Here is a 16324-nt window from a genome sequence, read left to right on the forward strand (position 1 = left end):
CAACAACAGTTTGTTAATACGCCAAACCTGGGGATATAAAGAAAGGGAGGGGTGGGGGAGGGTGGAGAAGACTAGCGCTGATTCTCCAGGAGCTCTTAGTCTAATGGGTAGGATTGGAGGGGAACTGTGGAAGAAGCAGAAGATTACAGAATTCAGAGTCCATGTAGACGGCGTTGCTCGTGGCAAGGAGAAGTTTAAGAAGTAGGTACTTTCATTCTCCCTGAAGAAGGGAGGAGAGTATGGGATATGATGCCAAGAAGTTTTAAGATGGAAGAAGAGAAGTGGGAACTCATGGCAAAAATGGCATCAATTTTATAACTAATAAACGAGGTCTCAACTGAAAGAAGGGGGGGCTAAGGGTATTGTGATACGGGAGCCACCTGCCAGTGGCGGCTGAAAGTCTAACTCAAACCTGTAGAGTGGAGCTTTTCACGTAAGAGGATGATGATGATGATGATGCAAGGAGACTGGGAGGCAGTTGCATTGTCTGACCTCCCTCCTCTTCCCTCTTGCTTCCAATTTATTTCATTCCCAAATCCACAAGGGAACATCTTGTGGCTGCTTTGCAACTCCTTCAAGTTTGTGATTCACAGCTGTGGAGTCTATCAGAGAATTGACCTCCTCCTTCACCTAGGCATGGTCCTGAAAATAAGGGATCTGAAAGAAGGGATTAAGGGAAGTGTGGAATGCTTAAGAATGATGCGGGATACCCTTTGATCCAGTAGTGTTACTACTGGGCTTATATCCCAAAGAGATCATAAAGAAGGGAAAAGAACCTGTATGTGCACGAATGTTTGTTGCAGCCCTGTTTGTAGTGGCTAAAAACTGGAAACTGAATGGATGCCCATCAGTTGGAGAATGGCTGAATAAATTGTGGTACATGAAAATTATGGTATATTATTGTTCTGTAAGAAATGACCAACAGGAGGATTTCAGAGAGGCCTGGAGAGACTTACATGAACTGATGCTGAGTGAAATGAGCAGGACCAGGAGATCATTATATACTTCAACAACAATACTATATGATGACCAGCTCTGATGGATCAGGCCATCCTCAGCAACGAGATCAACCAAATCATTTCCAATGGAGCAGTAATGAACTGAACCAGCTATGCCCAGAAAAAGAACTCTGGGAGATGACTAAAAACCATTACATTGAATTCCCAATCCCTATATTTATGCACACCTGCATTTTTGATTTCCTTCACAAGCTAATTGTACAATATTTCAGAGTCTGATTCTTTTTATACAGCAAAATAACGTTTTGGTCAGGTATACTTATTGTGTATCTAATTTATATTTTAATATATTTAACATCTACTGGTCATCCTGCCATCTAGGGGAGGGGGTGGGGGGGGGTAAGAGGTGAAAAATTGGAACAAGAGGTTTGGCAATTGTTAATGCTGTAAAGTTACCCATGCATATATTCTGTAAATAAAAGGCTATTAAATAAAAAAAAAAAAAAGAAAGGTAATTAGATCATATTTCCAGTAGAATGTAAATAGCATTACAGTAAATAGCTGTAAAATAGCAGTGAAAAGGGCAATTTTAGGAACCACAGGCAATTTTGGTAATCTCTTTTTATTTAGATTATTTTAAAGATTCATATAAGGAGACTCCATTGGCCTGGAAGGTACAAGTTGCATTCATTATTTTACTTAGAGGTATTTATGATTCTATTGGCTGAGTTCAGACAGCAGTTACCATTTTAATTCAAACTAAGGAAGTGTCTCTTTGTTTACTCTTTCTAAATAAAGTTTCTTTAAAAAAAAAAAAAAGAAAAGAAAAGAATGATGTGGGAAAGATTCCAATCTTTGATTCCCAACCCCCTTAGCTAATGTAAATTACCCTTTGACTCACAAATCCTGGTCCCTTTGAATTCCAATAGGAGGTCCGGACCTGTCCCAGCCCCACCCGGATCTGAGCCAACTTTGGGGCTACACCCAAAAGCCCCTCAAGCTAAGTCTCGGACTTAAAAGGACCACACTGGGAACCCCTCTTTGCAGAGATTCCAAACATGGTCGCCATGTAAGGACCCTCTGTCCAGTGCCCTCCTTGTCTCTACCTTCACCTATCTCCTACTTCTAAACTCAGTAATATAAACCTCTTTTATTAATCTAGCTCTCTGGGCCAATAAATGCTTTTATTGGGAATCCAGGCCGCTACTAGACCTCATATACGCCGAATCTAAGGGGGTTGCAGGGGAACTCTGTTTGATTCCCTGTACCCCAAACCTGCCACTAGACCTTAACTAAACCCTAATTTCATTTAGGTAGACCTCAACATGTGGTCGACACCTCAACAAGAAGACACAGGAAAGTTTGAAATAGCTTTCTGGGAAAGTGAAAAAGGAATCAATTAGGGAGGAAGAAGATGGTTATGTTGCAGTGAAGGAACAGTTGAAGTTAGATTACATGAAATTATAGTGGATTGCTTTTAATAATGGACTATTTTGGGATCTTCAATTAAATATTGTTACCCAGATGAGTAGCACCTTCAGGTCAGCACTATCACACTACATTGTAGCTTCAGAGAATTACACAAAACACTGAGAAATTAGCTGATTTGTCCAGGGTCACATCATGAGTATGTGTCTGAAGCAGGACTTGAATCTAAGTGTTCTTGGGTCAAAGCTCTCTATTCACTACAACCAGCTATACCTTTCCACTTACCCATGTGTTTTGAATATTGCAGTAATTAAATTCTTTCACTTTTTTCACTTATAGTTGAATAAAAAATATTGAATAAATAAAAATTAAAAAATTATTTTGTTTTGTCAGTTCAGCTCTAAATATTTTAGGAATGACATTATAGCCAGTCCTTTGACCAATGTAAACCTCAATAAATATTTAATAAAACAAAAAAATACATAATCCTCTGAATTTGCCACCTCACCCTCTTGAAAAAAAAAATGTTCTAATTGAATGAAAATCAAGTTGCTTTTAATATAGAAAGAACATCAATTTCATATGTTGGAAAGAATTCTGAACAAGTCAGTTGCCCCTTTACGTACCCCTCTCATATTAAATGAAACTTCAGAGATGGTCTGCCTGAGCCAAGGAGTTTAATGGTAGTTGAAAAGAAATATATCTAAATAAGTAGACCTGAAGAGTTTTGACTTAGAAGGACTTTCAGTAATCTGAAATATATATTTGACTTGAGAGAATTTTGCTGTGCTAGTTGATTATGGATTATGGATCTGACTCACAAAATAAGTCAAGTAGTACTGAAACTGTAAAATAATTCACAAAAGCTTTAACTATTCTCCTGTGAGAAAGAGGCCACCGGTCAATGAAGAAGCAATGGATGACAGGATCTGTATAATAGAACAGTCTGAGTAGATGACTTCATCAGATGACAGCAATTTGGGGAAGCAAGAGTTGCAAGTTTTGAAGGTCTAGGGCATAATCCATGGTGGGGAAGCACAATCCTAGGATCCTGAATTGGTCAGAACACTTCTGACCCTTTCCCTCTCCTTTAGTGGTGTGGTATGGTGTGGTGTGGTGTGGGAATCTATGAAAGAGTGTGCCTCTTGTATATGGGAAGTTTTCTTCATTATTTTCCAAAGCTATTAAATGACTGTTTTGAGTCAATGTATCTTCTCAAAAGATGGAATATTCAGGAAGCCTGTTTGCTATGAAAATGAATGGCTACTGACCTAAAGTTTACCTTAAATTTAGGTGTAATGGGGAGAAGATAAGGAAGGTTATAATGGAATGGCTTTTTTTTTTCTAGGTAATGAAAAAGTAACATTTAGGAATCTATAGAAATTAACCAAGAATTTACCCTTATCTCTACCATCCTACTCTCTTTTATTCCTAACACCAAATGAATCATTAAGGTAGAACTCTAAAGCTCCAATGATTTAATTGGACAATATACTGATAGTAAGACTTGTAAGGAAAAAATGTAGATGTGTGTGAATGTGTGTGTTTGTGTTTTTTTTTTTTTCTTAGAAAAGGAATGAGAATGAACAGAAGAAAATATTTTACTGAACTGAAGAAGGTGGACCTGACAAAGCTAGATTATAGATACTTGGGTGAACTAGAGGAAAATGAGATTTGAAACTTTTCAAATTCATTCTGATATTTTAATTCAGGCATCAGTAACATCAATTTGCAGTAGTATATGGATTGTTGCTACGATCCTCAGCAAAAGTAGTTTTTAACCTTGTTACCCTTCAGCTTCGAATCTCACCAATCCAATGAAATAAACATTCATTAAGTGTCTTCATTGTATAACTCACTATGCTAACCATTGGAGATAATTCTTGAAAAATGGGAACTATGCTGCTCTTACACAGCTTCTACTGACAGTATCCTCTCAGGATACAATATGTAAACAGGTAACAATATACATAATTGGAGGAAGAGGAAGAAAATACTAACAACTAGAAGTTTCAATAAAGGCTTTGAAACATCAATGGGGTAGTGAAGGAAACCAGGAATTTTAAGAGGTGGGGTTGAGGAGGAAGTGCATTCAGGGTAGAGAAGACTCAATATGAAAATATAGAGAAGTGAAATAAAATGCCAGTTTGACATATTTAGTCTATAGACTGTGTGAATGGCACTAATGTGCCTTATACCTGGGAAGGTAGGCTAGAATCCAATGTGAAGGGCTTTATAAGCCAAGGTGAGACTTTATAGATTATCTTAGAAGGAGTAGGAGTAACTAAAAACTCTGGAGTGGGCCAATGATATAGCCAGACTTGTTTTATTTAAGAAAGATTATTTTGGCAGCTATTTGCCAGATGAATTGAAAGGGAGAAGGCAGGGGAGAGCAACATCTAGGAAACCAGTCAGAAGATTGCATCAGTAGCCCAGATAACAGGTGACAAGGGCTTGATCTTTGGTGGTTTCAATGATAGTAGAGAGGAGGGGAATATTGTAGAGATAGGAGCAATATGTCAACTGATTGAAAGTAGAAGGAGAAACAGAGAGAGAAGAATCAAGGATAGTTCAAAGGTTTTTAATTCTGGGGGATTGTAGAGATAGTGGTGCTTTTCTTTATGAACTATTCCACTTCATGTCTTCCTTGTGCATCCATTGCCCTTGTGCTTTTCCTTCCTCACTTTTTCAGCTGGTTAAAATGATTAAATTGATGTTAAATTGGTTATCTTCCATCTATCTGGCAGACTACTTAGTGAAATTCTTTACAAGGTAAATAAATACTCAATAATTAATGAAATGAAAATTTCTCAAGGAGTATTTATATTTTTCCAACAACATACCCATTGTTGCATGAAATACAATTTATTAATATGGTATAGTTTGGCTTTAAATTATATAAAATACATCTGTGATTTAAAAATACTGCTGTTATATATTTAAAACCGTCAGTAAGCATCATATGCAATGGGGAAAAACTGGAACCTTTCCCAGTAAGATCTGGAGTGAAGCAAGGTTGCCCACTATCACCATTATTATTCAATGTTGTATTAGAAACGCTAGCCTCGGCAATAAGAGTCAAGAAAGAGATTAAAGGAATTAGAGTAGGCAATGAGGAAACCAAACTATCACTATTTGCAGATGATGGGATACTTAGAGAACCCCAGAGATTCTACTAAAAAGCTATTAGAAATAATTCATAACTTTAGCAAAGTTGCAAGATACAAAATAAATCCCCATAAATCCTCAGCATTTTTATATATCACCAACAAAATCCAACAACAAGAGATTTAAAGAGAAATTCCATTCAAAATAACTGTCACAGCATAAAATATTTGGGAATCTATCTACCAAATGAAAGTCAGGTATTATATGAGCAAAATTACAAAAAACTTTCCACACAAATAAAGTCAGACTTAAATAATTGGAAAAATATTAAGTGCTCTTGGATAGGCCAAACGAATATAATAAAGATCTATTTATTTAGTGCTATACCAATCAGACTTCCAAGAAAATATTGTAATGATCTAGAAAAAAATAACAACAAAATTCATATGGAAGAACAAAAGATCGAGAATCTCAAGGAAATTAATGAAAAAAAAAAAAATAAAATGAAGGTGGCCTAGCTGTACCTGATCTAAAACTATATTATAAAGCAGCAGTCACCAAAACCATTTGGTATTGGCTAAGAAATAGATTAGTTGATTAGTGGAATAGGTTGGGTTCACAAGACAAAACATTTAACACCGTATACCAAGATAAGATCAAATGGGTCCATGATTTAGGCATAAAGTACGAGATTATAAATAAATTAGAGGAATAGGATAGTTAATCTCTCAGACTTGTGGAGGAGGAAGAAATTTGTGACCAAAGATGAACTAGAGACCATTATTGATCACAAAATAGAAAATTTTGATTACATCAAATTAAAAAAGCCTTTGTACAAACAAAACTAATGCAAACAAGATTAGAAGGGAAGCAACAAACTGGGAAAACATCATCACAGTTAAAAGTTCTGATAAAGGCCTCATTTCCAAAATATATAGAGAATTGACTCTAATTTATAAGAAATCAAGCCATTCTCAAATTGATAAATGGTCAAAGGATATAAACAGACAATTTTCAGATGATGAAATTGAAACTATTTCCACTTATATGAAAGAGTGTTCCAAATCACTATTGATCAGAGAAATGCAAATTAAGACAACTCTGAGATACCACTACACACCTGTCAGATTGGCTAAGATTACAGGAAAAAAATAATGATGAATGTTGGAGGGGATGTGGGAAAACTGGGACACTGATGCATTGTTGGTGGAGTTGTGAACGAATCCAACTGTTCTGGAGTGCAATCTGGAATTATGCCCCAAAAGTTATCAAACTGTGCATACCCTTTGATCCAGCAGTGTAACTACTGGGCTTATACCCCAAAGAGATACTAAAGAAGGGAAAGGGACCTGTATGTGCCAAAATGTTTGTGGCAGTCCTGTTTGTAGTGGCTAAAAACTGGAAAATGGAATGGATACCCATCAATTGGAGAATGGTTGGGTAAATTGTGATATATGAATGTTATGGAATATTATTGTTCTGTAAGAAATGTCCAGCAGGATGAATACAGAGAGGCTTGGAGAGACTTACATGAACTGATGCTAAGTGAGATGAGCAGAACCAGATCATTATATACTTCAACAACGATACTGTATGAGTATGTATTCTGATGGAAGTGGATTTCTTTGCAAAGAGAAGATCTAACTCAGTTTCAGTTGATCAGTGATGGACAGAAGCAGCTACACCCAAAGAAAGAACACTAGGAAATGAAGTAAACTGTTTGCATTTTTGTTTTTCTTCCTGGGTTATTTTTTACCTTCTGAATTCAATTCTCCCTGAGCAACAAGAGAACTGTTCGGTTCTGCACACATACATTATATCTAGGATATACCGTGACCTATTTAACATGTGTAGGACTGCTTGCCATCTGGGAGAGGGGGTAGAGGGAGGGAAGGGAAAAATCGGAACAGAATTGATTGCAAGGGATAATGTTGTAAAAAATTACGCTGGCATGGGTTCTGTCAATAAAAAGTTATTAATAAAAAAAATAAAAAAAATACTGCTGTTAGTATTGTACAGCAGAGGGCACCATTTTTTAAAAAAAAAATAAGTTATTTGAAAACTTGCAACTTGAAATACAACTTAAAAGGCAGAATTTTTCCATTTTGATTTCATTAGCATGAATTATGCACTATGAATTAGTTACTGAGATAATATTTTTACTATTTAAAATATGAAATAGCAAAATATTTTTGAAATGCATTCTCATAAATTGAAAGAGGGGATTATAGAGAGAATTATGAGAAGATGATCTTGTATTAGTTCCTAGAGAAGCCCAGATTCCCTAAAAACATCCTCAGTAAAACTCTAAAACTGCAGTCCTAATGCCCTAGAAGAAGAAAGGCCAGTATCAGCACAGGTCAGCTTTAAAACCTTAGCTTCAGAAAAACAAAGGTTTGAAGCATCATATTAGGCAGGAAGGATCAATCCAGCTTCTAAAAACCTAGATCTGAACCATAACAGGAGACAATGCCAAACAAGTTTTGCAGTAAATGAGGTCTAGTCTTAGCCACAATATTCAAGTTCATTCAGTGTCTTCCCATGCCATCCACGATTGGAGAGAGATGAATAAATAGAAAATGCCAAAAACAATGAAAAGTCCTTGACTATAGCAAAACTGGATATACTTCTAGAGGGAATAAACTGAGCCTTTATTGAAATAGAGCAAGGATAAATAAACTATAGTTTGGCTATCTTTTTTTAAGAAAAAATAATTTAAAATCAATATCAAAATAAAATAAAAATTTAAAAATTATGGCTGCTCAATTAATGGTTTTTTAAAGTTTTATTGAATTTAAACTACAATACAGTATAGGATAACATCTTAGAAGACATTATTTTTGTTCTGTAGCATTGGTAGTAACTTCCTTCCCTGTTTGTCTTATTTAGTTATCTTGTCTACAAGTGTGCCCTACATGTGTGATTTCTGTGTCCCTTCCTTCCATCAATAGTATATGTATTTATTGGAGACTACGCCCAAATTATATGGAGGATGTTCTGTCATTATTTTTCTTACAATGTTATTTAATTAAATGCCTTTTACTTTGAACTAATTGTATCTTCTGGCTCTCTATAAAAGTAAACATATTGATGACAGTTTGTGTACTGATTTTGAGTAGATGCAGACCCACAGATGACTAAATTTGGGGTAACGTTTCTGTGAGGCCTGCATGAGAGAATGTTCTATGAGTGATCAAATTCTGCATGAACTGTGAAATGAAGAATAAAATAAGCAAACCATCTTGAATAATTGTTAGTTTATACTGTAAGGAAAAGACAAGTAATTTGTTTCTAGCAATATTTCATTTTGGGGGGCAAGTTTTAATTACTAAAATTATTCTCTGTCATTTGTAAATAGAATAGCAATTGAAATATGTTGAAACATCTGATAGTAGAATTAGATGTTCACTATTGCCCTAAAAGAGATATTAACACACTGATGGAAAATTAATCTTCTTTGTCATTATTAGAGTTCAATTTGACTTATATTTGATCAAGATCACTATAAACTTCTCTATACATTGCTTCAGGATACTTCTATAATACTTCTTCAAATATGTTTTCAGACTATCATTTAAAATCATGGAATGGAAGGCCAATTCCATTGCCTATCTATTAATTCATTCGTGAAAGTGTAGAGGGGGAAGAATAGGGAAGACCACATAAAAATCATCTACTAAAACAGAAGAATTCTAACTTGTATCAGTGAAGAAGCAGTAATGAATGCTATTTAATAAATTAAATTTTTTTTGGTGGAAATCCTTTTTCAATCCTTATGTCTCTGCATGATAGTGTAAGCACACTACATTTTCACTGAGGTCATGAAGAAAGCCTTTTCCTGGAAATTCCCTAGGTACAAATGTAAAATCTTTTACTATTTATTCAATAGCTTTCTGGAAGCTATTGCAGCATTCTCCAGGTAATGGTAACAGCTATTTTCCACGGAATATGATCAGAAAATTAGTTTTTCCTGACATCCAGAGGTATTGATGTTCATTTCCTGATAAACCACTAGATCCAGACATAGAGCTCAAAATAGTGGTGCTTTTATAAGTCACATTCTACAAAGGCCAAAAACAATTAATCCTTTCCTGGCAATCTTAAGAGGCAGATAATTTTAGACTATATACACATATACAATGTAATATATAATATATTATGTTCAGTTGTTTCAGTCACGTGCATCTCTTTTTGATCCCATTTAGTTTTCTTTGCAAAAATACTAGAGTGGTTTGTTATTTTCTTCCCCATCTCATTATATAGATGAGGAAACAGAGGTGAACTGGGCCAAGTTAATTGCTAATAAATGTCTGAAGCCAGATTTGAATTCAGGAAGATAAGATTTCTTGACTCCAGGCCCAGGAACTCTATCCACTGTGCTACCTGGCTACCCATTATATGATATATTACACACACATACACACAACATACAAACACATGTGTATGTGTATATATTTATATATGTACACTGAGTGAAGATCGAATGAATCTCTCTCCTTGGCTCTGAGAGCTTAAACTCCTGTCTTCAGTTCTCTGTCTTCTCTGCCTCTGAATTTGTCCGAGTTTGTCTGAGCTTATATGCTCTCTTATTATAGGTGTGAATCTTGTAGAACTATATTAAGTACTAAGTATATGTACTGAACTAGAGAACTATTAAGCACCATGCTAAACTCGATAACCATTGTCTCATCAATTCCACTTAGTACCTTGTTTCAAGTTCAGAGTTCTGGCCCATGATATATATACACACACACACACACACACACACACACACACACACACACACCTTTGAGACATAAAAGGAATGTTTTTAAATATATAAAGGAAATGAGGAAGTTGAAAAGAGGCACTTCATCATCTCCATGAATTTTTTGTCACAAAAAAAATCATTCACTAACAATTGGAGGTGCCCCATGTTGCAGACTCAGTTGTACTATCTGCCTCAGTGAACACAATGTCCTGGATAGAAATGTGGATTCTCAGCACCAGCTATGGCTACCTCTCAAGTGTCCATTTCCTTTCATTCTCCTTCTGGCTAACCTGAATTCATTTGTGAGAACTTAACTTTCATCTTCTGCTACACTAATCTTCAGTGGGAAGAAGAGAGGTAAAAAGTCATGTTCCATTTAATCGTGAATCTTTTGTTTCCTGTGTATCTATCTCCTAAGAGAAGAGGAAGAGGAAAATCAGCACTGATCAGAGTATTATTTATGTTTCCTCCTTCATTGTCTCCTGCTGCATAATTGCCTGATCTTTAGCTTTTGGAGGAAAGAGGAAAGAAGATAAGGAGTCTTCTATCTCATGCTGCATGAATCTGCTGTGTGATTTCCAGCCTTATCTCAGAAGAGGAAAGGGAACTTTCCTTTAATGATTAACATACCCACACCTGATCATACTCTTGTAGGTTATCATTCAAACTCCATTCCCTATTCCTCACTACTCTATTAATCATTAACATTCCCCTCCCACAATATAGTCCCAAGCAGATTTACTACCACTTCCATCAAGCCTTTTGGAATATCTGCTTCACAGGCAATAAACTAAGCTTTATCTTGAATCTTCTGTCTTCAGGCAATCATTGAAACTGGCTCCCTTCTGATGGCAGGCCTCCCCCTCCCCCCTTCTCCCTTGCCAACCTTTCCAGCAGTGGTTGCTTTTTAATTCATTCTCTTCTACTTCTTGAGGTGGGGGGAGTTGGCTTTTTCCAGATTCTCTACTGCTTCTTCTATGTGTTCCCCTACCACCATCATTCTACTCTTCTTGAAGGTTTATATAATCCACATCTTTTGCTCAATTAGAATCTACAGATCTCCAGGACATTCTCCTCCTTTTTTGAGTATGTTCAGTGCCTAGCTCACATTGTCTTTTTCTTCTCTTCAACTGCTGTTGTCATGCTAGGGGATTTCAATATCCATATTGAGACTCTTTTAAACTGCCTTAACCTTCTTAATTCTCATGATCTATTCCTTTACCCAATCTCAGCCTCACACAAAGATATTCTTGATCTTGCAATCACCTACAAATAAACTCTAGTTATTTCAAGAACTCTGAAATTTCCTTCTCGTACAATAATTTGTTTCCTACCTTTCACACTCTCTTCCCATGCATATCTTTCTCTTTGTCTACCAAATGAACTCCAATCCCTTGACTTCCAAGACAGATCCCTTGCAGCCACTCTCTTCTCCTTTGCCCATCATAAATCTTTGATAAACCAATTCTACCCTATATTGCCTTTCCCCTTTAGTCCTTGATCCCTTATCCTGTTATTGATTATGCCCTACCAAATCTCAGCTTTGTATTATTCCCACCATCTGCTGCCCTTATTCCTATACACATGTTGCTGAATGAAGGGGATAAAAAAATCATGTAACTGTTCACAATGGGTCCACTACAAATTTGTATTACATGGTCTTAATTTGAACCTTCACTATTGCTAGGCAATTATTCTTCTTCTCATTTATTAACTTACCATCCTATTCTGCTTAGTTACTCTTCCAAAGTTTTTCATTCCTCTTCAAACCTTTTATGGTTCCTCCCACCCTTATCCTTGCAGCTGAGAATCTTGCCTCATATTCATTTTTTAAATTCCCAAATTAGTTAATTATCCTGGTTATATACATACATTCATTTTAAAAAACACATTGCCTTATGAATCATGTCGGGAAAATTAGAATAAAAAGGAAAAACCATGAGAGAAAAAAACAGAAGAAAAAGGAAAAAAAAGTGAACATAACATGTGTTGATTTACATTTAGTCTCCATAGTTCTCTCTCTGGATACAGATGGTATTTTCCATCCAAAGTTTATTGGGATTACCTTAGATCACTGAATTGCTGAAAAGAACCAAGTAAATCTTTTATAGTTGATCATCGCACAATCTTGCTGTTGCTATGTACAATGTATTCCTGGTTCTGCTTGTTTCTCTTAGCATCTGTTTGAGAAAATCTTTCAGGCCTTTCTAAAATCAGTTTGTTTATCTTTTTTTATAGAACAACTATATTCTATTACACTCATATACCATAACTTATTCAACCATTTCCCAATTGATGAGCATCTACTCATTTTCCAATTTTTTGTCACTACAAAAAGAGTTGCTACAAACATTTTTGCACATGTGGGTCATTTTCCCTCTTTTATGATTTCATTGAGATACAGACTCAGTAGTGCCTTGTCTCATATTTTACTGAAAAAAAAAAGGCCATTTTCTAAGAGTTCATTATTTTTCCTTCTTTTTCATCTCCTATCTCACGTCTCAAAAAAAAAAAAAAAAAAAAAAAAAGAGGTAGCCCTACTCCTTGCCAAGACAAACCTCTTTACCTGCACAAGGGACCCTTAGTTATTCTTCCAAAGCTTTTCTCCTGTCTCCTCCAACCATTTGCCTCTTCCACAATCCCCATTTAAAAATTTTATTTTCAATCTTTCTCTGTATACTGGCTGCTTCCCTACTGCCTACAAATATTCTAGTGTCTCTCCCATCTTCAAAAAATCCTCACTTGAGCATTTCATTCCCACTATCTTTCCACATATCTTTGATCTTTGGGGGCTAAACTCCTTAAGAGGGCCATTTACAATAGTTATTGCCTCTTTTTGCTTTGTTCTTAATTCCCTATAATCTTGCTTTTGACCCTATTATTCAACCAAAACCACTTTCTCCATAATTAATAATGATTTTCTGATCACCAAATTCAATGATCTTTTCTCAGTCTTCTTAGATTTTCCTCTAGCCTTTTACACTGTCAATCACCCTTTTCTAACTGATATTCTGTTTTCTCTAGGTTTTCAGAATGCCACTTTCTCCTGGTTCTCCTCCTACATTTTTGACTCTCCCTTCATCCAGATCATACCCATTGTCCTACAGGTCTCTGTCCTGGGCCCTCTTCTCTCTCTATACTATCTTACTTGGTGATCTCAACTTTCATGGATTTAATTATAATAATCTATTCTGATCATTCTCAAATCTACTTATCCAACCCTACTCTCTCTACTGGTCTCTAGTCTTGTATCTTTAATTTTTCCTAGCCTTTCTTCTGGATGATATTTCTTTGACTCATATCATATCCTTTGATTTAGTATTTTTAATTTTTTAAATTTAGACTTTTAAAAAAATCCTAAAATTTTACTATCTTTTTTGATTTTGAGACTCTGGGCCTCAGTTTCTTCATCTGTAAAATGAGGAGATTGGACTAGATAGTCTCTGAAGATCCTTTCCAAACTAAATTTATGATGTACAGATTATGAACTTCTGCTCTTTTCAATTTTCTTATCATCTCCTGAAATCCTCTGGGATAACTTGGTAGGGGAAAAACTGTATAATGTGATAAACACTGATTCTTCGACAATAGCTAATGGATTAGCCAGCCAGGTGGTTAACTGTAGAGGGTCATAGACGGTGGGGAAACTCTGGGTGAGGTATAAGAGACTCTTCAGCCCAGAGGGAACCTGCTAACAATGTCAGGTTTGGCTCCTCATCTCCTATAAGGACTTTTGAACTTCCTGAGAAATCAGGGGTTGGTGACAAGCTGTGTTGAGATTGAAGCAGTGATATCAGGCGGCAAAGAGTGATACCAAGTGGCAAACTACATACAATAGCAAGTTGTTTATGTGGTCCCATGTGCACAGTGTATACTTAGCACATGCCTAGTGTTGTTTTGGTTACAAAAGGGTATGAGGGTATAAATAGGAAAAAGAACTGGGAATAAATGGACTCCATATTTCCACCATCCTCAGGAGTCCTGCTTTATCACTTTTCCACTAAGACAGTATATTTCAATCACCACAGTGTGGGGGCTCTAGAAAGCACAGTACATTTTGTCATCCCAATTTGGGGGTTCTAGAAAGCAGGTTACAATAGTTAGCTAAATGAAGAAGGGCATGACTGAACAAATATGACAGGAAGATTTAAGGTTGGATATGTTTCAGCTCATACTAAAAGGAAATCAGATGAAGCAATGTAGAATGAAAGGGTGGCTTACACTAGTAAAGTGAGGGTAAAAGAGGTAAAGGAAAATAGTTAAGGGAGAAAATCACAATAAAATGGGCACATGAGAAAATTAGATTCTTGGGCATGGTAGAGTGCTTCCTTGTTAGGTGATTTGGGCAGGCCCAAGATAAGTTCTCTATAATACATTAAAAAATATTATCTTACCTCTTTATTTTCTAGATTTAAAAAATGACCCTATCTAGAAATTTAAAACTGGAAGAATTATCTAGGGATCATCTAATTTAATATTCTCATTCCACAGATGAGGAAACTGGCCTAGAGAGAAGAAATGAATTTCCTATGGTCCCATAGACAATAGTCAAGATGTAATTTGAACTCATATCTCGTGGCTCCACATCTGGTATGTTCCCTTCTCTTCCCTCTACCCTGCTGCAATAAAAAGAAACTGAGGTACAAGATTTCAAACATGACCAATTTGTTATAATTGCCAGTTAAAAAAAGGTCAATAGCTCCTCAAAACACTCATATGATAGAATAGGTTTTTATATAGTTAATTACATAAGGTCAGTGATATAAACTAAACTAAGACTATGATTAATTTACAACAGAGGGAGAATGTGGGCTTTTATTTTTTGGTAATTCATGCTGTCCTGCAAGAGGGGATTTCAATAATCTATAGAAATAGAGAAAGCACAGAATTAAACAATAGCCTCTAGAAAATCCTTTGCCAGATACCACTTAACAGCAGAGAGACCCAGTGCTAGGCAAAAGATCTGACTGGATTAATTTATCTTCTCTTCTTCCTCAGCTCCATCATGAGATAAGATCAAATTGTAGCTCTTGAAAACAGAGAACCTATATTCTTACAAACCTTAGTACTGAGGCCTATTTAGTCAAATGCAAATCTGACCCACAAATAATTAATTCTCAAAGAATCTAAAACTTTTAATGATTAATCAATCACTAATCTAAATTTCACACTCAACGAATACTTTACCATGAAAAATAGCCAGAAAATTATGGGAAGTTTTTTTTTTTTTTAAATCAGTCAGATAAATATATCTGGCATCATGTACACATCTCCATATATACATTCACACCCACACACATGCTGATAGAATTTAGAATAGATTATATTCAGTTATGTATGTTGATAAAGCTCTTGATATTTTTGAAAGTGCTCAGACCTACTATAAAAGTATCCACATCTACACACACACACACACACACACACAAAGAGTGTTTTCTATGGAAAAAGATTCTGAGAAAACATTCATTGAATTTTAAAATGCCAATTTAAAAGTGAAATATTTTTCTGGCTCTTATACTGTCTTCTTTGTACTTTGTAAGAAAACTTTAGTTTATAGAGCTGTTAATTTGATACCTTTCATAGGTTAACTTTAAAATGATAGTTATTTTTCAATTTTCTGTCAGATTTTCAGAGCCAAAAAGATTTGGAAGGGTAATCAGAATTTGGTTCAAACTATTTTAAAAATAGAAAACTCGGGGCATCTAGATGGGGCAGTGGATAGAGCAGTAGCCCTGAAGTCAGGAGGACCTTAGTTCAAATCTAACCTCAGACACTTAACACTTCCTAGCTCTGTGACTCATGGCAAGTCACTTAACCCCAACTGCCTCAGCAAAAAAGCAAAAAAAAAAAAAAACTCTTTGAGAGCAGAGATATTTTACAAAGAAGTCATTGCTTTTATAATATAAAGTTATACTATATTTTAAGTCTTTGGTAGTCTTTATAATTATGGAAAGAATTCATATCCTATTTATTTAGTTTGTAGTAATTAAATCATGCACTGGATATGCTGGAAGTTGTTTAATATTAAATTCCTGAAAAAAAGAGATGAAAATGATGTTATCTATCAGTCAAAGGAAGT

The sequence above is a fragment of the Sarcophilus harrisii genome, chromosome 3 (genome assembly GCF_902635505.1).
Source record: "Sarcophilus harrisii chromosome 3, mSarHar1.11, whole genome shotgun sequence".
In the NCBI taxonomy this organism is placed as follows: Eukaryota; Metazoa; Chordata; class Mammalia; order Dasyuromorphia; family Dasyuridae; genus Sarcophilus; species Sarcophilus harrisii.